Source organism: Chlorocebus sabaeus, chromosome 10, assembly GCF_047675955.1.
Source record: "Chlorocebus sabaeus isolate Y175 chromosome 10, mChlSab1.0.hap1, whole genome shotgun sequence".
In the NCBI taxonomy this organism is placed as follows: domain Eukaryota; kingdom Metazoa; phylum Chordata; class Mammalia; order Primates; family Cercopithecidae; genus Chlorocebus; species Chlorocebus sabaeus.
Window position 1 is genome coordinate 61,729,669 of NC_132913.1, and position 21,625 is coordinate 61,751,293.

Consider the following 21,625-nt stretch of genomic DNA (forward strand, 5'->3'; position numbering starts at 1 on the left):
TCAAGGGATGATTTCCCGCCTCACCAGCAGCCGATTTCCCTGCTGTCCACTATAAGAAGTGTTACTTCTGGCTGGGTGCAGTGGCTCACGCCTGTAATCCTAGCACTTTGGGAGGCCGAGGCGGGTGGATCATCTGAGGTCAAGAGTTTGGGAGCAGTCTGGCCAATGTGATGAAACCCGGTCTCCACTAAAAATACAAAAATTAACCGGGCTAGGCGGTGGCCGCCTGTAATCCCAGCTACTGGGGAGGCTGAGGCAGGAGAATCGCCTGAACCCGGTGGGTGGAAGTTGCAGTGAGCCGAGATCATGCCACTGTACTACAGCCTGAGTGACAGATCAAGACCCCCCCTCAAAAAAAAAAAAAAAAGAAGTGTTGCCTCTGTCACTGCAACCCTGCTCAGGACTGCCTGGGCTTCTGGACGTGGGAGTGAACTGACAGCGTTGGCTCAGCTGCCTCTGCTGGCAGGGCAGATGGCCCTTCCCTCCCTCACTATTTTGTATACTTTTCCCCAAAGTTTACCTCCTCAATAAAAAGGCACTGCCTAACATGCTTTCCTTTCTGCCACTTCCAAATTCTCTTTGCCCTGGAATAGCCCAGGAATCTCAAACAGTCAGGCTCTGACATCTTGGATCCCCTAAAATCATTGCCTGTGGGCTCTCCTTTGCACGATGCTGCGAACTCCCCAGTAGTTAGCATTCTACATGGAAGCAAAGTTTGTGCCTGGGGAAATCTCAGGCCATAGATCTGACCTGTCACCAGAGTCCCTAGAGCAGCATAGGGCCCTGGCCACCATAAAAGCCATCAAAGCTTCGCTTCAAGAATTATAGGTCTAGAGGACTCTCCTGCTTCCTCAAGTCCCAGTAGACTACTAACACTCCTGGTATTTCTTCTCTGAAGATAAACCTTGTAAACCAACAAGTATCTCAGAGAGGTCTCAATCAGTTTAGAGGCTTGTTTTGCAAATGTTAAGGGCCATGGTCTGTGACACAGCCTCAGGAGGTCCTGAGAACATGTGCCCAAGGTGGTTTGGTTACCGCTCAGTTTTATGCATTTTAGGGAGACAGAAGTTACAAGTTAAAAACATAAATCAATACATGGAAGGTATACACTTGTTTGGCCTGGAAAGGCAGAGCATCTTGAATGAGGTGGCTTCCAGGTTATAGGTAGAGTCCAAGATTTCCTGATTGGCAACTGGTTGAAAAGTTAAGCTTTGCCCCTTAAGAGTTTGAAGTCAGCATAAAGAAATTATCGAGTTAAGACAAGGGGAGTTGTGGAAGCCAAGGTTCTGATGATGTAGATGAAGCCTCCAGGTAGCAGGCTTCAGAGAGAATAGATGGTAAATGTCTCTTATGGGACCTTAAAGGCATCAATCTCTGGAAAAGATCTAGTTATGGAAGGGGATTCTCTACAGAGGACACATTTCCCACAAGAGACAGCTTTGCAGGGCCATTACGAAATATATCAAAGAAATATATTTTGGGGTGAATTACTTTGATTTCCTTCAGGGCCTGCGATGTGCCATGGGATGCTATACCACAGTCAAGTTGGAATTTGGTATCTTACTGCTACAGAGTCTGTTGTCAGTTTTTTGAGTTAGTGCTGGTCAGTTGTGCCTAAACTCAAAAGGCAGGAGGGTAAAAGGTGGTGTATTCAACTTTGCCTTTCCCATCATGGCATGAAGTAGTTTTTCAGGTTTCTCTGGGATCCTGTTGGCCAAGAGAAGGGTCTATTTAGCCAACTGGGATGCTTAGAATTTTATTTTTGGTTTCCATTCTCCCCTTTCTGGCCAAGATTTGCCAGAAGCAACATCAATGGCCAAACTTTTATTTTGTTGTGTATTGTTGCCGCAGTGGTGTAGCTACCTGGCCTGCATCCATCCTGTCCCTTGCTGGGACCCCCATAGCCAAGACACTTAGATCCAAAAGACTCATAGTCAATTTAAGCATTCTAGGCCAGGCAGGAGTGGAAGTGTGCAGGCATTCATCAAACCTTTAAAATCTTCTAAGTAGCATAAGAGCCAAAAAGTCAAAAGGCAGGTTTACAGAACTGATTTATCTATAAATTTTATGCATTGAGCGACTGCAGTCTTGGTTTTAGTTACAGACTTGTAGCAATTAGCTGTGCAGAACATAAGCATTTTGTTAAAACCATTTAAACTAGGGAGTTTAGAGACTTTTGTTGTATTGCAATGCTTTTTGCAGTCTTTTTAGTAATTTGTTCTAAGATGACTAATAAAAAATAATAAGATCTCCCCAGGCATAAAAACTATGCATCATTGTATCTGTCTATCTTCATAAATCTCATAACTGGGAGTACTATACTCAGGAAGCTTTGCAACTTGATATCCTCTGGGCAATTTTCTTTTAACTCTATAGGAAGCAGGAAATTCTTTATAGTTGGGATAGATGGAAAGGGGCCACATAATGACCCAGGAGGAAAAGTCTCTCATTTTGTCAGCTGTTTAGGCATCTGAATACCTGCCCTTGATGTGGAGGGTCTGCACTAATTCTATCCCTCAGAATCCATACTTACAATCCCACATGTCCGCTGCTTCCGCAGTAATCCCTGAGCCCTCAGAATCCATACTTACAATCCCACATGTCCACTGCTTCCGCAGTAATCCCTGGGCCTAGAAGAAAGGTGCTTATATTTCCCCTAGAGGTAAGTTTTAGCAGTGGGACATTAGCAATGAAAGTAGATTCAGCCCGGTGGGATTCTAAATAAGTTTTAAATTTTGGAGCTTTCAGGTACAGAGAAAGGGAGTATTTGTTGCTTTACCCAATTTTGTATGCTATAAATAACTCAAAAAGAAAAAGGGGTTTTTCGTGGGTTTCCCGCCTGCTGCAGCGTTGGACCATAATCATGGTGAACACGATGGAGTTGCCCAGGTTGCGTATCAATGCCGGAATGCTAGCTCAGTTCATCGACAAACCTGTCTGCTTCATAGGGAGGCTGGAAAAGATTCATCCCACTGGAAAAATTTTTATTCTTTCAGATGGAGAAGGAAAAAAATGGAACCATCGAATTGATGGAACCCTTTGATGAAGAAATCTCTGGAATTATGGAAGTGGTTAGAAGAGTAACTGCCAAGGCCACCATCACATGTACATCTTATGTCCAGTTTAAAGAAGATAACCATCCTTTTGATCTTGGACTTTACAATGAAGCTGTGAAAATTATTCATGAGTTTCCTCAGTTTTATCCTTTAGGGATTGTGCAACATGATTGATCTTGATGGAGTTTCATGTGATTGCAAATGAGCTATATTAAACGAAGCCCCTCTTGTTTCAGGGAGAGATTTCTGTGCTTTCTGATATTTAATTTGCTCTTTTGAAGGTATTCCAACCTAGAGTTTTTGATGAAACTGATATATTGACGGTTCTCACCTAAGCCCTTTCATAAAGAATTGCTACTCCAATATATGGTCAGATTAGATGCAAGAATAAAGCAGTTGTCTGAGTTTAGGTTTCTATTTTATTAATAAAAACCGAAATGGTAAAAAAAAAAAAAAAAAAAAAAAAAGAAAGAAAAGAAAAGAAAAAGGGGTTTTTGTTTGTCTGTTTTTTCAACTGTGGAAAACAAAACAAAAGGACATAAACCCTGCCTGGCTCTGACAATGACAGGAAAGGGAAACTGACAAATAAGAAGTAAACATTTAAATTGTGTAGTATTAAGGCACAGAACAATGATTTTAATTTGGATAGAGGACTGTTGCCAGGCTGGAGTGCAGTGGCGCAATCTCGGCTGACTGCAATCTCTGCCTCCCAGGTTCAAGTGATTGTCCTGCCTCAGCCACCCGAGTAGATAGGATTACAGGCACGTGCCACCACACCTGGTTAATTTTTGTATTTTTAGTAGAGACGGCATTTCACATGTTGGCCAGGATGGTCTTGATCTCCTGACCTCATGATCCGCCTGCCTTGGCCTCCCAAAGTGTTGGGATTACAGGCGTGAGCCACTGCACCCGGCTGAGGAAAAATTATTAAATTAGTATTTATGCTTTTGAATATAGGTCTTGTCCAGTGTGATTAAAAAATTTTTTTAGCCAAATTAAATTTAAAAGTTTAATTGAGCAATGAATGATTCACAAATCAGGCAACCTCATGAGCCAGGATAGGCTCTGAGACTCCAGCACAGTCATGTGGTGGAAGATTTGTGGACAGAAAAAGGAAGGTGATGCACAGAAAATACAAGTGAGGTAGAGAAAAATCTGGGTTGGTTACAGGTTGGCATTTGCCTTATTTGAACAGTTGAACAGTTGGCTACATCTGATTGGCCAAAGCTCGGTGATTGGCACAAGTGTAGGCTACAGTCTATACCTCCATTTGTTCACAATATACGGAGAAACCTTTAGGCCAAACTTAAAATATGTAAGGAGGCAGCTTTAGGCTAAACTTGATTTAACAAGTGTAGCATGAAAGCAGTGTATTTTGGCTGTTATCATCTCTCAGTTCTGAGGATGAGGTTTTGGTTAACTTAAGTTTGCTGCCAGATAACAGTATTGACATTTAAGATTTACTAGGAGTCAGTGCTCCTTTGAGATGAGATAGGAGTACCCAGGAGTCAAACCCCTTCAACTTAACAGAACAAGAGCTAGTTAACATATTTGATAAAGACACTATTTAATGGGAATGGAGGAAGTCTCTCAAGTGATGTCTAACCATCAGGCTGGAGGTGATGATACTAAAGTTTATCTTAGTTGGAAGCTATAGAAAGATTCTATAACCTTGGGGTGATTAATTTTTATAGTTCTGATAAGCCTCCAGCAATAAATCTAAGTCAGAGGCTTAAGTTAGGATTTATTTTTGAGACTGTTTGTCAAAAAATGTTAAAAGACTCAAAACATTTTATTGAAACAGAACCATGGGTCATTATAAAATAATAGTTATTCACATAACCAGAGTGATAATAAAAATATTTTATTTTTATTGTTATTATTTTTGAGACAGTCTTACTCTGTTGCCCAGGCTGGAGTGCAGTGGCCTGATATTGGCTCACTGCAACATCTGCCTCCCTGGTTCAAGGGATCCTCCTGCCTCAACCTCCTGAGTAGCTGGGTTTACAGGTGCAAGCCACCATGCCCGGCTTATTTTTGTATTTTTAGTAGAGATGGGATTTCACTGTGTTTCCCAGGCTGGTCTCAAACTCCTGGCCCCAAGTGATCCACACATCTCGACCTCCCAAAGTGCTGGGATTACAAGTGTGAGCCACCATGCTGGCCAAAAGACTTTAAAAACTGTATAGGAAGTTATATGGATGTAAAAACCTTAACTCTTTTAATGTTTAGTTTTTAAAAGTAATTTTTAAAAAACCTAATAAAAACAACATAGGAATTACCTTAAAATTTTTGTTTCTTAGGCTAGTTGCCAAAAAGGAGGAAAAAAAAAACTCTTCTACAGTGATTGCTTTGAGAGAAGAGAGACAGACCCTCTCATATTGTTTTACACTCAGAAAAAGAAAGAGAAGCAAAATTAAAGGCAGGTAGCCCGGTGCCTGGGAACCAGACCTGAAACCAAGGAACCAGACCCAAAACCAGGCCTGGGCCTGCCTGACCTAAGCCTGGTAGTTGAAGATCGACCACTGACCTAACCGGTTATGTTATTTATAGATTCCAGACATTGTATGGAAAGGCATTGTAAAAATCCGTGTCCTGTTCTGTTTCGTTCTGATTACCGGTGCATGCAACACCCCCAGACACGTACCCTCTGCTTGCTCAAATCGATTACAGCCCTCTCACACGGACTCCCTTAGAGTTATGAGCCCTTAAAAGGGACAGGAATTGCTCACTGAGGGAGCTCAGCTCTTGAGACAGGAGTCTTGCCGATCCTCCCAGCCAAATAAACCGCTTCCTTCTTTAACTTGGTGTCTGAGGAGTTTTGTCTGCAGCTCGTCCTGCTACAGTTTTTCCTTATGGGAAGCCCATTTGGAGAACCTGAATGTCAGACTTGCTAAAAAGATAAATTAATCAGACACACAGAAAGAGTGTGTCCTGGATTGAGTGACCACCATATTATAGAGGCCTTGAGGAGGGACATATGTGACTCTTAGCTACAGCATGGGAAGTTGTCTGGTTATGTTGACCACTTTAGACATACCTTGGGGTTCAGAAAACAATACCCCAGAGTGATAACTATGAACCCAGAAAATCTGAGACAGGTCTCAGTTAATTTAGAAAGTTTATTTTGCCAAGATTGAGGACCTGCCCATGACGCAGCCTCAGGAAGTCCTGACATGTGCCCAAGGTGGTCGGGGCACAGCTTGGTTTTATACATTTTAGGGAGACATGAGACATCAATCAACGTAAGTAAGAAGTAAGAAGGAGTTGCCTGCAAAGGCAACTTGAAGCAAAGGCAGGAAGACTGGAAGTTGGGAGGGAGCTTCCAGGTCACAGACTGGTGAGACACAAAGGGTTGCATTCTTTTGAGTTTCTGATTTGCCTTTCCAAAAGAGGCAGTCAGATATGCATCTGTGTCAGTGAGCAGAGGAATGACTGAATAGAATGGGAGGCAGGTTTGCCCTAAGCAGTTTCCAGCTTGAGTTTGCCTTAATGATTGTGTGGGGCCATGGTATCTTCCTTTCACATAACCAAAGGAGCAGCCTCAGAAGTAAAAGTTTCTGTTTGGCCTTCTCCTGCCCTCCTGTTTCTCAGTGCCATTTTCCCTTTAGGCTGGCTATAAAAACTAGAATCTCTCTTCCCCAAGGTGAGTCCCAGAAACCAGAGCCCCTTTTTCTCAAATCCAGCCACAAAACTTAAAAATATTCCTCTAATTTTTCTCCACTTTTCTCTGACCATGAAGAAATTCTCTGAACTTCCTTGTTGGACTATAGGTTATAAGACCCCTATACCCAGAAGGAAGGAGATGCATACTCAGGGAGGTGAAGAAGAATCTAGACAGACAGCCCTTGCTCCTTTCCCCACACTGTCTACTAGCATTCAATTACATCTTTAGTTTTTCATGTGGCTGTTCATACTTTGTTGAACCTAAGCATAAAAATGAACAATTTTCCCTGTATCTTGGGTCTTTACTCTGAAAATTCTCACATATATATACCAAACAAATCTATATGCTTTCTTTTCAACCAATCTGTCTTTTGTAAGTTGATTTTTTTCAGCAAACCTTTGGAGGGCTCCTGGCCCCTAAATATGTTAGAAAAAGCCAAGAGTACAGAATTAAGTTATACTGGAGGAAAATATGGCCTTCTTTTTTTAATTATTATTTTTTAATTTTTAATTTTTTTGAGACAGGATCTTGCTCCATCACCTAGGCTGGAGTGCAGTGGCGTGATCTTGGCTCACTGCATTCTTGACCTCACGGACTCAAGCAATCCTCCCACCTCAGCCTCTTGAGTAGCTGGGACTACAGGCATATGTCACCAGGCCTGGCTAATTTTTAAAAAAATTTTCTGTAGAGATACAGTGTCACGGCCAGGCGTGGTGGCTCACGCCTGTAATCCCAGCACTTTGGGAGGCCGAGGCGGGTGGATGACAAGGTCAGGAGATTGAGACCATGGTGAAACCTCGTCTCTTCTAAAAATAGAAAAAATTAGCCGGGTGCAGTGGCGGGCACCTGTAGTCCCAGCTACTCGGGAGGCTGAGGCAGGAGAATGGCGTGAACCCGTGAGGCGGAGCTTGCAGTGAGCCGAGATTGCGCCACTGCACTCCAGCCTGGGCGACAGAGCGAGACTCCGTCTCAAAAAAAAAAAAAAAAAAAAGAGATACAGTGTCACTATATTGCCTTTGCTGGCCTTGAACTCCTGGGCTAAAGCATTCCTCCTGCCTCGGCCTCCCAGAGTGGCTGGGTTTACAGATGTGAACCACTATGCCCAAAATATTGCCTTCTTTAAAAACTTTCAGGATAAAACATTTTCTATCAGGCCATAAAAACAGATTTAGAACTGGAGGAAAAAAAAAAAAAAAGTCACAGAAGTCAACAAAATTTGAAGGAGAGCATCCCAGGCCTTTCCAAAGGGATAAAAAGCTGAAAGCAGTAGAGTACGGCAGAAGTTGAACTTCTGAGATATCAATCTGAGAAATTTTTAAAAAGAAGCAGATTAGGGAAGTGGAGCAAGATGGCCAAATAGAAGCATCCAACGATTGTCTCTCTCACAACAATCCCCTCAGGAACAACAAATTGAACAACTATCCACACAAGAACACCTTTATAAGAACCAAAAATCAGGTGAGTAATTACAGTACCTGGTTTTAACACCATATTTAAGAAAGAAGCACTGAAGAGGGTAGGAAAAACAGCCTTGAATCACCTACATCACCCTTACTTCATCCCCTGGAAGTGCATAGAGAGACTCTGTGCACTTGGAAGAGCGACAGCACAGTGAGCGTCGGGGGCTTTGCATTGGAATTCAGTGCTGCCCTGTCATAGTGGAAAGCAACATGGGGCATAACTCAGCTGGCACCCACAAATGGAGCATTTAGACTAGCCCTAGCCACAGGCAAATCATCCCAACTAGTGTTGGGAACCTGAGTTCTGGCAAGCCCTGCCATTATGAGCTAAAATGCGCTGGGGTCCTAAATAAATATGAAAGGCAGTTTAGGTCACAGGACCTCAATTTCCAGGTAAGGCTTGGGCTATGCTGGCTTCAGGTCAGACCCAGCATTGTCCCAGTGGTGGTGACCACAGGGGTGCTTGTGTCAACCCTCCTCCAGCTCTAAGCAGTCAGCTGAGAGAGACTTCATTTGTTTGGGGGAAAGTAAGGGAAGAGAGGAAAATCTCTGCCTACTAATCCAGGGAACTCTCCTGGATCTTACCCAGGTGTTGTGCTGGGCTCAGAGTCAATGGACTTAGGAGACACACAACCCAGTTAGATACCAGTTGGGGCAGCCAATGGGGTGCTTGCATCACCACTCCCCCAACCCCAGGCAGCGCAGCTCGCAGCTCCAACAGAGACTCCTTCCCATTGCTTGAGGAGAGAAGAAGGGAGAGTATAGAGGACTTTGTCTTGTAACTTGGATACCAGCTCAGCCACAGTAGAATAGGGCAACAGGCAGAGTCCTGAAGCCTGCATTCCAGTCCCTAGCTCCCAGACAACATTTCTAAACACACCCTGGGCCAGAAGGAAACTACTGCCTAGAAAGGAAGGACCCAGTCCTGGCAGGATTCATCACCTGCTGACTAAAGAGTCCCTGGACCCTGAATAAGCGGCAGCAGTAACCAGGTAGTACTCTCTGCAGGCCTTGGGTGAGACTCAGAGCTGTGCTGGCTTCAGGTGTGACCCAGCACATTCCCAGCTATGGTGGTTATGGAAAGAGATCCCTTCTGCTTGAGGAAAGGAGAGGGAAGAGTAAAGAGGATTTTGTCTTACAGCATGAGTACCTGCACAGCCACAGTTGGGTAGAGCACCAAGTGGACTCCTAGGGTCCCTGATTCTAGGCCTTGGCTCTTGGACAGCATTTCTGGACCTGCCCTAGGCCACAAGGGAGCACACTTTCCTGAAGGCAGAGACTAAGGACTGGCAGAATTCACCACAAGCTGACTGAAGAGCCCTTGGGCCTTGAGTAAACATGGTGATAGCCTGGCAGTGCTTACCATGGGCCTGGGAGTGAGTGCGCCATGGTGGCCATGGCGAGAGAGACTCCTCTTCTTGAAGTAAGGGGAGAGAGATGTGGAAAGGACTTTGTCCTGTGGCTTGGGTGCCAGCTCAGCCACAGTAGAGTAGAGCACAAGGTAGATTTCTAAGGTTCCCAACTCAAAACCCTGGCTCCCAGACAGCATCTCTGGTCCCACTGGGACCAAGGGGAACTCACTGCCCTTTAGGGAAGAACACAAGCCTAATTGGCTTTGCCACCTGATGATTGTAGGGCCCTTGGTGCTTGAGTAAACACAGGCAGTAGCCAGGCAGTGGTCACTACAGGCCTTGGGTGAGACTAGGGCTGTGCTGGCTTCAGGTCTGACCCAGCACTGTCCTAGTGGTGGTGGCCACAGGGGTGCTTTGTCAATCCTCCCCCAGTTCTAAGCAGTTGGCCGAGAGAGAGACTTTATTTGTTTGGGGGAAAGCAAGGGAAGAGAGGAAGAGTCTCTGCCTACTAATCCAGGGAACTCTCCTGGATCTTACCCAAGACTACCAAGGTGGTACCTCTATGAGTTTGCAAGAGCCACAGCATTACTAAGCTTTAAGTGCCTCCTAAAGCAGATGTGGCTGCAGTGACCAAAGACTTAGATCACAACTTTCAAGTCCCTTTGAAAACCTGGAAACCCCTCCTGAGAAGGATGGGTACACACAAGCCCAGACTGCAAAGGCTATAATAAATACCTCACTCTTCAATGCCCAGACACTGACAAACATCCACAAGCATCAAGACCATACAAGAAAATATGACCTCACCAAACGAAGTAAATAAGTCACCAGAGACCAATCCCAGAGAGACAGAGATATGTGACTTTTCAGAGAAATAATTCAAAATAGCTGTTTTGGTAACATTTAACAAAATCCAAGATAACACAGAGAAGGAATTTAGAATCCTATCAGATAAACTTAACAAAGAGATTGAAATAATTTAAAAAGAGTCAGACTGGATGCAGTGACTCATGTCTGTAATCTCAGAATTTTGGGAGGCCGAGGTGTATAGATCACATGAGCCCAGAAGTTCAAGACCAGCCTGGGCAACATGGCAAAACCCTGCCTCTACAAAAAATACAAAAATTAGCAGGATGCGGTGGTGTGCACCTGTAGTCCTAGTTACTTGGGAGGCTGAGGCAGGAGGATCTATTGAGCCTAGGAAGTCAAGGCTGCAGTGAGCTGTGATCATGCCACTGCATTTTAGTCTGGGCAACAGAATGAGACCCTATCTTTAAAAAAAAAAAAATCAAGCAGAAATCCTGGAGCTGAAAAATGCAATTGACATACTGAAGAATTCATCACAATCTCTCTCTTTTTTTTTAATGGTGTGGCATGATCTCAGCTCACTGCAACCTCTGCCTCCCAAGTTCAAGTGATTCTCCTGCCTCAGCCTCCTGAGTAGCTGGGATTACAGGCGAGCACCACCACACCAAGCTAATTTTGTATTTTTAGTAGAGACAGGATTTCACCATGTTGACCAGGCTGGTCTCGAACTCCTGACCTGAGGTGATCTGTCCACCTTGGCCTCCCAAAGTGCTGGGATCACAGGTGTGAGCCACCATGCCTGGCCAACATCACAATCTCTTGACAGCAGAATTGATCAAGAGAAGAAAGAATTAGTGAGCTTGAAGACAGGCTATTTGAAAATACACAGTTTGAGGAGACAAAAGAAAAATGAATAAAGTAGAATGAAGCATACCTACGAGATTCAGAAAATAGCCTCAAAAGGGCAAATCTAAGCTATTGACCTTAAAGAGAAGGTAAAAAGAGAGATTGGGGTAGAAAGTTTATTCAAAGGAATAATAAGAGAGCTTCCCAAACATAGAGAAAGATATCAATATTCAAATACAAGAAGGTTATAGAGCACCAAGCAGATTTAATCCAAACAAGATTGCCTCAAGGCAATTAATAAATCCCAAAGGTCAAGGATAAAGAGAGCAAAAGAAAAGTAGGAAAAGAAAATAAACATACAAAGGAGCTCCAATATCTTTGCAGCAGACTTCTCAGTGGAAACCTCACAGGGCAGGAGAGAGTGGCATGACATAGTTAGACGGTGCTGAAGGAGAATGCAACATTTAAGACTTCTTATAATTCAATTTTATTAAGAGTAAATCAACACTTTAAAAAAATCTTGGGCTGGGCACAGTGGCTCACACCTGTAATTCCAGTAATTTGGGAGGTCGAGGCAGGTGGATCACTTGAGGTCAGGAGTTTGAGACCAGCCTGGCCAACATGGTGAAACCCCATCTATAATTAGCCAGGCATGGTGGTGCATGCCTGTAGTCCTAGATACTCAGGAGGCCAAGGCAGGGGAATTGCTTGAACCAGGAGGCAGAGATTGCAGTGAGCTGAGATCACACCACTGCACTCCAGCCTGGGTGACAGAGCATGATTCCATCTCAGGAAAAAAAAAAAGAAAGAAAATCTGTTGTTCTAATCAATTATTTAGTGCCTTAGTGTGTTTTTAACATCAAAGCCCAGTCTCTAGAAAGATGATTACAATTTCCTTTTAATTATAGACACCTTAATCACATACAAAATTTCTTTCATAAGTTCTTTTATGAACCTGAACGTGATTTACACAGACCATTTATGACATGCTTGGACTTTCTGTTTTGTCCTAAGCATCCCTCTTTTTAAAATAACCAGTCATTTTACCATTTACCAGGGTAAAAGGAGGCGTGTCCAACCTTGCCTTTTCCGTCATGGCATGAAGTAGTTTCTCAGGTTTCTTTGGGATCCTGTTGGCCAAGAGAGAGGCCTGTTTAGCCAACTGGGGGGCTTAGAATTTTATTTTGGTTTACGACCTCCACTCAACTAACCGCTGAGTTAGAGTTGCTCTGTAAGGGCCATGTGACATTCTACTTACAGTTCACAGCTCTGTCCTGGGCTTACAGGTAAGGCTTAGGTCACAGGCACATGCTAACTTCTGGCAAAAAATGCAGAAGGCCACTGAGGGTGCCCTATGGTGTGATGGCCACTCCTGACTGATCTGGTCTGTGCGCTGTTAACTCCTAAGATTTATCTGCAGAGAAGGAACACTGGCCACGGTTCATTTAATTCATTCTTTTTTTGTTTGTTTGTTTGTTTTCAGATGAAGTTTTACTCTTGTTGCCCAGACTGGAGTGCAGTGACGTGATCTTGGCTCACTGCAACCTCCGCCTCCTGAGTTCAAGTGATTCTCCTGCCTCAGCCTCTCATGTAGCTGAAATTACAGGTGCCCACCACCATGCCCAGCTAATTTTTTTTTTTTTTTTTTTTTTGTAGTAGAGATGGGGTTTCACCATGTTGGCCAGGCTGGTCTCAAACTCCTGACCTCAGGTGATCTACCCACCTCAGCCTCCCAAAGTGCTGGGATTATAGGCGTAAGCCACTGCACCTGGCCCATTTAATTAATTCTATCAGTGGGAATAAAGGTAAATTCCATGTTCTTCCTCATAATAAGGTCTCATATTGTCTTTACACATGTTTTTAGTGTTTTTACCCTTTAACTGTTAACTTCTGCATTTAACTAAACCTACAAAGCAACCCAAAAAGCCCAAAGTCCAATATTTATCTCTGATCACTTCCTGGACTTTCCACACTTACTAGAGAACAAAGCTCACTCCCACTTTTCTTCCATCTGCCTTGTCAGTATTGCCAAGAATTTTAATTTTGTTTCTTAAAGGAACACATAAGAATTCAATTCTCTCAAGTTTTAAAAACATAGTACCCTCATATTATTACTCATTTCTGTGCCTGCTGCTCTTTGCCTGAGTCTGACTCCTTCCTCCAGTCTCTGGGAGTGGTGAGAACATACACAGGCTTCAAAACCAGGCTGCCTAGTGTAGAGCCTTGGCTCTGCCACTTCACGGCTGTGTGATCTTGGATAAGTAACTCAACCTTTCTGTGCTTCTCTGTGCTTCAGTTTTCCTTTGTGTAAAATCAGGGTAATTATACTAGCTTCCTCAAGATTGATGTGAGAATTAAATAACTTTTGGGCTTTGAACACTATCTTTGCACATAGTAAGTATTCAATAAATGTTTGCTGTTATTATTCTTCTATACTACGTCCTTTTCATCAGTGATCGTGCAGTTACATTTCTCAGGTGCTTTTAAATGATAGTTTATGTGAGTATAGATTTTTATGTTGATGGTTATTTATCATCAGCACTAACTTCCATTATTACCTGTTGTCCTCTGGCACTTGTTTTTGCTGATGAAAAGTCTGCTGTCCATCTAATCGTCATTCCTTTTAAGCAATCTGTACTTTCTCTCCGGGAGCTTTAAGAGTTTTCCTCTTCAGCTTTGGTTTTCTACTGTTCCATCGTAATGTGTAGGTGTAAGTTTACTTTCACTTTTCCTGCTCTGTACCTCCTGTTACTTTTAATCTGAGGGATTCTGACTTTCTCAAAGTCTATCAGTGTATTAGCTATTATCTCTTCAAATAGCACTTCTCTTCCATTTCCTTTGTTTACTTCTGGGACTCCTGTTTGAAGTAGTTTGGAACCTCTCCACATATTGTCTGTGTCTCTTAATGGCTCTTTTCATATTTGATTACATTATCATGTTTAATAGCCACTATTAGCACAGTTAGGCTAATAAAGAAATGGGTTGTTTTATTTAAAGAGTGTTCAGGAAGTTATGTTTTCAAAATTCTCTCATAAAAACCATCATCTGCCTCATATTGCTCTTGTTTAATATAGAGCTGCCATTACAAAGGAAAACATGTCTGACTCAAGCATTCAGTTGATTCTGTTTGCCTTACGTTTGGTTCAGTGATAGGTTATCCCTAAATCATGAAGACCTCTGGTCAACCCCCATACTCCTCTCTCTCTTTTAGCAGATAAGGAAACTAAGGGCAAATAGTTCATTGATTTCCAGAGAGACACGTCTGTGAATCTTATTTCCCCTCTAGGGCTATCATCTTTTCATTTTCTCCTTTGCTGCCACCTGAGACCAAACTAGCACCATCTCTCACCTGTACCATTGCAGTTAACTGTTCTTCTACACCCATTTTTGTTCTTTATTTCCACCCATGTGGGTCAGTGAAGCCAGAATGACCTCTTAAAAATAAAAATCTGATGATGATTTCCCCTCCTAAAACTCTTTTTAAAAAAATAGACTACTTTTTAGAGCCAGTTTTAGGTTCACAGCAAAATTGTCTAGATGTTCCACACTTTACTTACTCAATCACTTACTGAAGGACATCACGGTTGCTTCCAAGATTTAGCAACTATAAATAAACCTGCTGTAAACATCAATGTGCAGATTTCTGTAAGAACAAAAGTTTTCAACTCCTTTAGGTGAATACCAAGGAGCACAACTGCTGGATTGTTTGGTAATAGGATGCTTAGCTTTGTAGAAAATGACTAAAACTTCCTCCAAAGTAGCTGTATTATTTTGCATTTCTACTAGCAATGAATGGATAGATCCTGTTGCTGAACATCCTCACCAGCATTTGGTGCTGTCAGTGTTCCAAATTTTTTTATTAGTATTAACATGGTATGTCTTTCTCCATCTGTTACTTTTAATATGTATATGTCTTTATATTCAAAGTGGGTTTCTTGTAGACAACATGTTGATAAGTCTTTTTTGATCCACCTTGACAATCACTGTCTTTTGATTGGTACGTTTAAGCTATTGATGTTAAAGTGATCATTGATATAGTTTGATTGACATCTATCATATTTGTTACTGTTTTCTATTTGTTAAGCTTATTCCTTTTCTTCTTTCTTTTCCATGCCCCTTGCCAGCGGGGATCTATTTTGTCTTTCATTCTTTTTCTGCCTTTTACTGTTTTAAATAAACCTTTTATGTTATTCCATTTTCTCATAGTTTTTGGCTATACTTCTTGTCACTTCTTTATAGTGATTGCTCTAGAGTTTACAGTATACTTTTACAACTAATCCAGCTCAACTTCCAAATAACACTATACCATTTCACAGGTAAAGTGAGTTCCATATAAGAGCAAAATAATCCTAATTCCTTCCTCCTGATCTTTATATCATTACTGTCATTTATTTCACATATATAAGCATATATAGACTATGATATATATGTAATACATAACATGCATATATGTCTAATATATAAAACATATACATAAGCATACACAATTGAATGCATCATTTCTGTTATTATTTTGAACCAACTGTTACTGTTAGTTCAATTAAGAACAAGAAAAATATAAGTTGGCCAGGTGTGGTGGCTCATGCCTGTAATCCCAGCACTTTGGGAGGCCGAGGCAGGCAGATCACCTGAGGTTGGGAGTTTGAGACCAGCCTGACCAACATGGAGAAACCCCGTCTCTACTAAAAATACAAAATTAGCTGGGCATGGTGGCGGGTGCCTGTAATCCCAGCTACTTGGGAGACTGAGGCAATTCTCTTGGGAATCAGGGAGGCAGGGATTGTGGTGAGCTGAGATTGTACCATTGCACTCCAGCCTGGGCAACAAGAGCAAAACTCCATCCAAAAAAAAAAAAAGGAAAGGGAAGGGAAAGGGAAGGGAAGGGGAAGGGAAGGGGAAGGGAAGGGAAGGGAAGAGAAGGGAAGGGAAGGGAAGGGAAGGGAAGGGAAGGGAAGGGAAGGGAAGGGAAAGGAAGGGAAAGGAAAGGAAAGGAAGGAAAAAAGTTTTTTTTTTTTTTTTGAGATGGAGTCTTGCTCTGTCATCCAGGCTGGAGGGCAGTGGTGCAATCCCTGCTCACTAGAGTCTTCACCTCCCAGGTTCAATTGATTCTATTCCTCAGCCTCCCGAGTAGCTGGGATTATAGGCATGTGTCACCATACCTGGCTGGTCTTGAACTCCTGACCTCAGGTATCTGCCCGCCTTGGCCTCCCAAAGAGCTGGGATTACAGGTATGAACCACTGCGCCTGGCCTGTTTTTGTTTATTTTAGGATTTCTGTCTTGCTTACATTGTCCATCTGTTCTTGCACACTGCCTGCTTTATTCAGTGTAGCCCTTAGCATATGAATTATTGTTATGTGAAATTCCTGCTCTGGTAACTTCAACATTCCTTCAGCGCCTGTTTCTTCAAACTGTGTTTTTTGCCTTTTATTATGCCTTGTAATTTTTTCGTGATAGCCAAACATGGTGTATTGGGTATAAGGAAGTGCTATAAACAGGCTTTTAGTGTTGAGGTGGTGAGGTGTGGTGGGCAAAGGAAGCTATATTTCTTAAATTTTTCTCTTTGTCTCTTATTTAACAAGGACATTCTGGTCACATTGATATAGATTAGACTTCCAAATGAATTCTCCCCTTGCAGTGACTCAGGCTGTCCCTCTTCTTCTCACTGCCATCTCATGTCTTATTACTTTGTGCCTAGTCTCCTGTCTGCTCCAGTTCCCTTCAGCATTTCCCCATTTCATGTGATTTTGCTGTGACAATGAAATACTTTCAATTTCAAGGGATAGATAACTCAGACAAATGGAAGCAATGGAAGTGATTTATAAAAAGTCCAAGGTAGGATAGGCTTCAGGGTAGGTTTAATTTAGTTGTTCAGCCATGTTAAAGACCTCCTTCTTTACCTTTCTCTTCTCTGTCTTCAGTCTTGTCAACTTCATTCTAGATCTTGCTTCTCTCAGGACGGCAAAATGAATCTAGAGATTCAGGTTTCATATCCCTATACCATCCTGCCCAGAGAGGGAGAGAGTGTCCTCTGTGGTGGCTCTCAGAGAAGTGAGAAAGTGTCTTTCTAGAAGCCCCAGTGAACATCCTTTGCATGTTACTGGACAACATTTGCCAGATGCCCTTCCTGAACCACCATCTATGCCTGAGAAAGAGCATGCACTAGTTGGCTTAGGTCTGGGTTGTATGAACCAATACTGTGAAAGAAATAGGATAACCTGATGGACTTCAACTCACACAGCTGAGAGTGCAATCACATTCTCCTTAAACATGTGAGAGAAGTAGGCATCTGATGGAAAACCTGGACAGGGTGCGGACCAAGGACAGGGAAAATGGATGCTAAGTAGCTAAAAATGCCCACTACATTTGTACGTGGTTATTTCAAAAATCCTAATAAAACACCGTTTTTATTTTATTGCTCTACTGCTCTAGCCCAAAGACCAAGTCCAATCTGCCACTGTTTGTTGTTGTTGTTTAATTTTTTTATTTTTCGAGATGGGTTCTCCTTCTGCCACCCAAGCTGGAGTGCAGTTGTGTGATCGTAGCTCACCACAATCTCAAACTCCTGGCCACAAGGGATCCTCCCACCTCAGCCTCCTGAGTCATTGGGACTACAGGCACGAGCCACCACGCCCCACGGCCACCTGTTTTCTTTCCTTTCCTTTCTTTTTTTTTTTTTCCTTGAGATGGAGTCTCACTCTGTTGCCCAGGCTGGAGTGCAGTGTCACGATCTCGGCTCACTGCAAGCTCTGCCTCCTGGGTTCAAGCAATTCTTCTGCCTCAGCCTCCCGAGTAGCTGGGACTACAGGCGCGTTCCACTGCACCTGGCTAATTTTTTGTGTTTTTACTAAAGATGGGGTTTTACCAGGTTAGCCAGGCTGGTCTCGATCTCCTGACCTTGTGATCTGCTTGCCTCAGCCTCCCAAAGTGCTGGAATTACAGGTGTGAGCCACCATGCCCAGCCCACCTGTTTTCATTAGCAGCTTTATTGAAACAGCCATGCTCATTTTCAAAGTTTTGTGTATGGCTGCCTTCACACTACAATTAAAAATTTGAGAGTTGAGATGAAGATTGCATGGTCTGCCAAATGAAAAATATTTACCACCTGGCCCTTTTCAGAAAAAGCTTACAGATCCCTGGTCTAAAAGAGTAAATTTATTTTGTTTTATTTATGTATTTATTTTTGAGACAGCATGTTGCTCTGTTGCCCAGGCTGGAATGCAGTGGTGCGATCTTGGCTCACTGAAACCTCTGCCTCCTAGGTTCAAGCGATTCTCGTGCCTCACCCTCCCGAGCAGCTGGGATTATAGGCACCTGCCACCACGCCCAGCTAATTTTTGTATTTTTAGTAGAGTTGAGGTTTCACCATGTTGGCCAGGCTGGTCTTGAATTCCTGACATCAAGTGATCCCCCTACCTCAGCCTCCCAAAGTGCTGGGATTACAGTCGTGAGCTTGCCCCCAGCTTAAAAGATTAAATCTAAACTCCTCCTGGATATCAGTCCTCTATCATCTACCCTCACTTTACTGACCTAATTTTATTGGCATTATTTACTGTATTTAAGCTCTCTAATCCAATCAAATCAGTTTATTCATCCACCCTAAATATTGTACAATCATTGTCCACTTTTCTCTTTTCTTTCGTTCATGCCTAATCCACCCTGGAATGTTCTCCTTCTGTCTCATGTATCTTCAAAGGCCCATCTCGAGTCCGTGGAACCTTCCCTGTTACCTTTGTTGGCACAGAGGCCTTCTTTCTACCTTTATTGCCTCTATCAATCACACACTGAGGCAGTCTGAGTCTGTATACATTTTATAAATATGTCATATGTATACCATCTTTTTTGTTCAATTTAATGTAAGCCTCCTGAATATTAGTCTTGGTGATATAATAGTTTCTATAAGGTATCCCTTATAGAATTTCAAGTAACGGTGGGCCAAGAGAAGGCACTTAACTAATAATTACTAGTCCTGTCAAACTCTACCTCACACATATCTACAATTAGCCCACTTCTCTCCGGCTCACTAACTACTTGATTCTGAGCCCCATTTACTCTCATCTTGGCCTGTGCTAGCTTCCCACGTGCCCCCTGCACCCTTTGCCCCACTGCAGTTTTTTTCCCAAACAGCAGGTGGACCGACTAAATGTTTAAATCAGTAGGTGTTACTTTCCTACTTAAGATTCTCTGCCGGGTGCAGTGGCTCACGCCTGTAATCCCAGCACTTTGGGACACTGAGGCAGGCGGATCATCTGAGGTCAGGAGTTTGAGACCAGCCTGGCCAACATGGCGAAACTCCGTCTCTACTAAAAATACAAAAATTAGCCAGGTGTGGTGGCACATGCCTGTAGTCTCAGCTACTTGGGAGGCCAAGGCAGGAGACTCACTTGAACTGAGGAGGCGGAGGTTGCAGTGAGCCAAGATGGCGCCATTGCACTCCAGCCTGGGGGACAAGAGCAAGACTTTGTTTCAAAAAAGGAAAAATAAGATTCTCCACTTCTATGATATATCTTAGAAAATAAGTCATGAACTGTCTCTGCCTACATTGTCTAGTTCATCTCCCTCCGCTTGTCAGTGGTCCCTCTGCTCCAGTGTCTCTCTGCTCCCTCTGTGTAGAATGCCCTTCCCTTAGCTCAAGAATGTCTGACTCCTCGTGATTGGGTCTTGGCTCTCTTCTTGCCTGACCACCAATCTGAATGGGCTCCCCACTTCCTGCCCATCCCATTAGATCACATCATCCAGCTTTGCTCTCCTCCTGGCCCTGATCTCAACCCCAGTTTGTCTTGTTTACTGTTAACCCTCTGAGTACAAGCCCCCTGAGATTAGTGATTCTGTCCCACTGGTTCACACCTGTATTTCCAGGTCCTAGAATGTCCCAGCACATAAGAGGGACTCAACAGCTCTTTGTGGCATAAATGAACTAAACCATTCACAGATTTATTCTCTTTTGAAATAAAAAGGAATACACTGTCACAAAATGTATTCACTGTCACAAAATGCATTTACCATGTGCCTATTCTCATGGTTTTACTTCTTAGGGTTTTGCCAAAAAATCTGCTCTTATGGGTTGCATTAGGTTCCAATGGCTGCCATAGCCAAGTGGCACAAAATGAGTGGCTTAAAACAACAGAAATGTATTCTGTCACCATTCAGGAGGCCAGAAGTCCCAAATCAAAGTGTGGGTAAGCTTAGTGGCTCCTGGAGGCTCTGAGGGAGAAACCTCCCCATGCCTCTTTCTTAGCTTCTGGCGATCCTGGCAATCGTTGGTGTTCCTTGCCTGATGGGTGCATGGCTCCAATCTCTGCCTCCATCTTCACATCACTTTCTTCTCCGTGTGTCTCTGTGTGTGCTGTTTTGACTCTTATAAAGACAATCATTAGATTTAGGGTCCACTCTAATCCAGTGAGGTCTCGTCTTGATCCTTAACTAATAACATCAGCACTAACTCTATTTCTATACAAAGTCGCATTCTGAGGTTCTGCATGGATATGCACTTTTCAGAGACACTATTTGCCCCACGCTAGAGTTTTAGAATACAACATTGAAACTTACAATCTACTCTTGCTGTAATGTAATGCACATACGTTGTTTTTTGGATGGCCAGTGACCAGGATCACCCTTCCTAGGAGCACCCCAATTTCCTATTGCATCTTCCAGTTGGAGGACAGTCTTGATTGGAATGCAACTCAGTATTTCTCATCCCCTCTCTGCAACCAAGGAGCTACATGTGACCCAAAGTAAGACAACTGGACTCCTGGGATGACTACTTCTTCCAAATTTATGCTATTTTATGTTTTGGCAACCTTTCAAGAGAGCTTTCATTCTATACTAAATTTCCTTTTTTTTTTTAGAGAGAGAGGCTCTCTATCAATCACCCAGGCTGGAGTACAGTGGTGTGATCACCACTCATCGTATGCAGCTTTGAACTCCCGGGCTCAAGCAATCCTCCCACCTCAGCCTCCCAAGTAGCTGGTACTACAGATGTGCACCACCATGCCTGGCTAAGTTATTTATTTATTTATCTGTAGAGACACTGTCTCACTATGTTGCCCAGGCTGGTCTCAAATCCCTTGGCTCAAGTGATTCTCTTGCCTTGGCCTCCCAAATTGCTGGGATTACAGGCACGAGCCACTGTACCTGGTCTCACATATTTTTAGTACTATAAATCTGTGAATGCCCAAAAAACATCAAGCAGTCTGGACTCTTGGAACTTTTCATCTTGAGTGGAGGCGCATAAGGAATGGGAAAATATTGGAACACATACACTGGAGGAGCAGCACCCAGATAAGATCCTTCAGTTGTTCATGCTGCCTGGACTCCAGGAATTGCCTTCATTCCTGGCTTGTGTCCTGATTTGGCTCTCCAGCCTCCCACCTATCCTCTGAGTTCCTAGCTAGCACCCTGTTAAAGTCTCTTTTTGCTTCAATTAATCAGAATCCATG

At 43.1% G+C, this 21,625-nt stretch overlaps 1 protein-coding gene and 1 pseudogene across 1 annotated transcript in view; one reads left to right on the forward strand and one right to left on the reverse strand.

Annotated features, from left to right (window-relative positions):
* CIRSR (corepressor of RBPJ and splicing regulator) overlaps window positions 1–21,625 on the reverse strand; it is a 501,165-nt gene that overhangs the window by 142,948 nt on the left and 336,592 nt on the right. The gene's annotated exons all lie outside the window — the stretch shown is intronic.
* LOC103217355 (replication protein A 14 kDa subunit pseudogene) lies at window positions 2,864–3,241 on the forward strand (annotated as a pseudogene).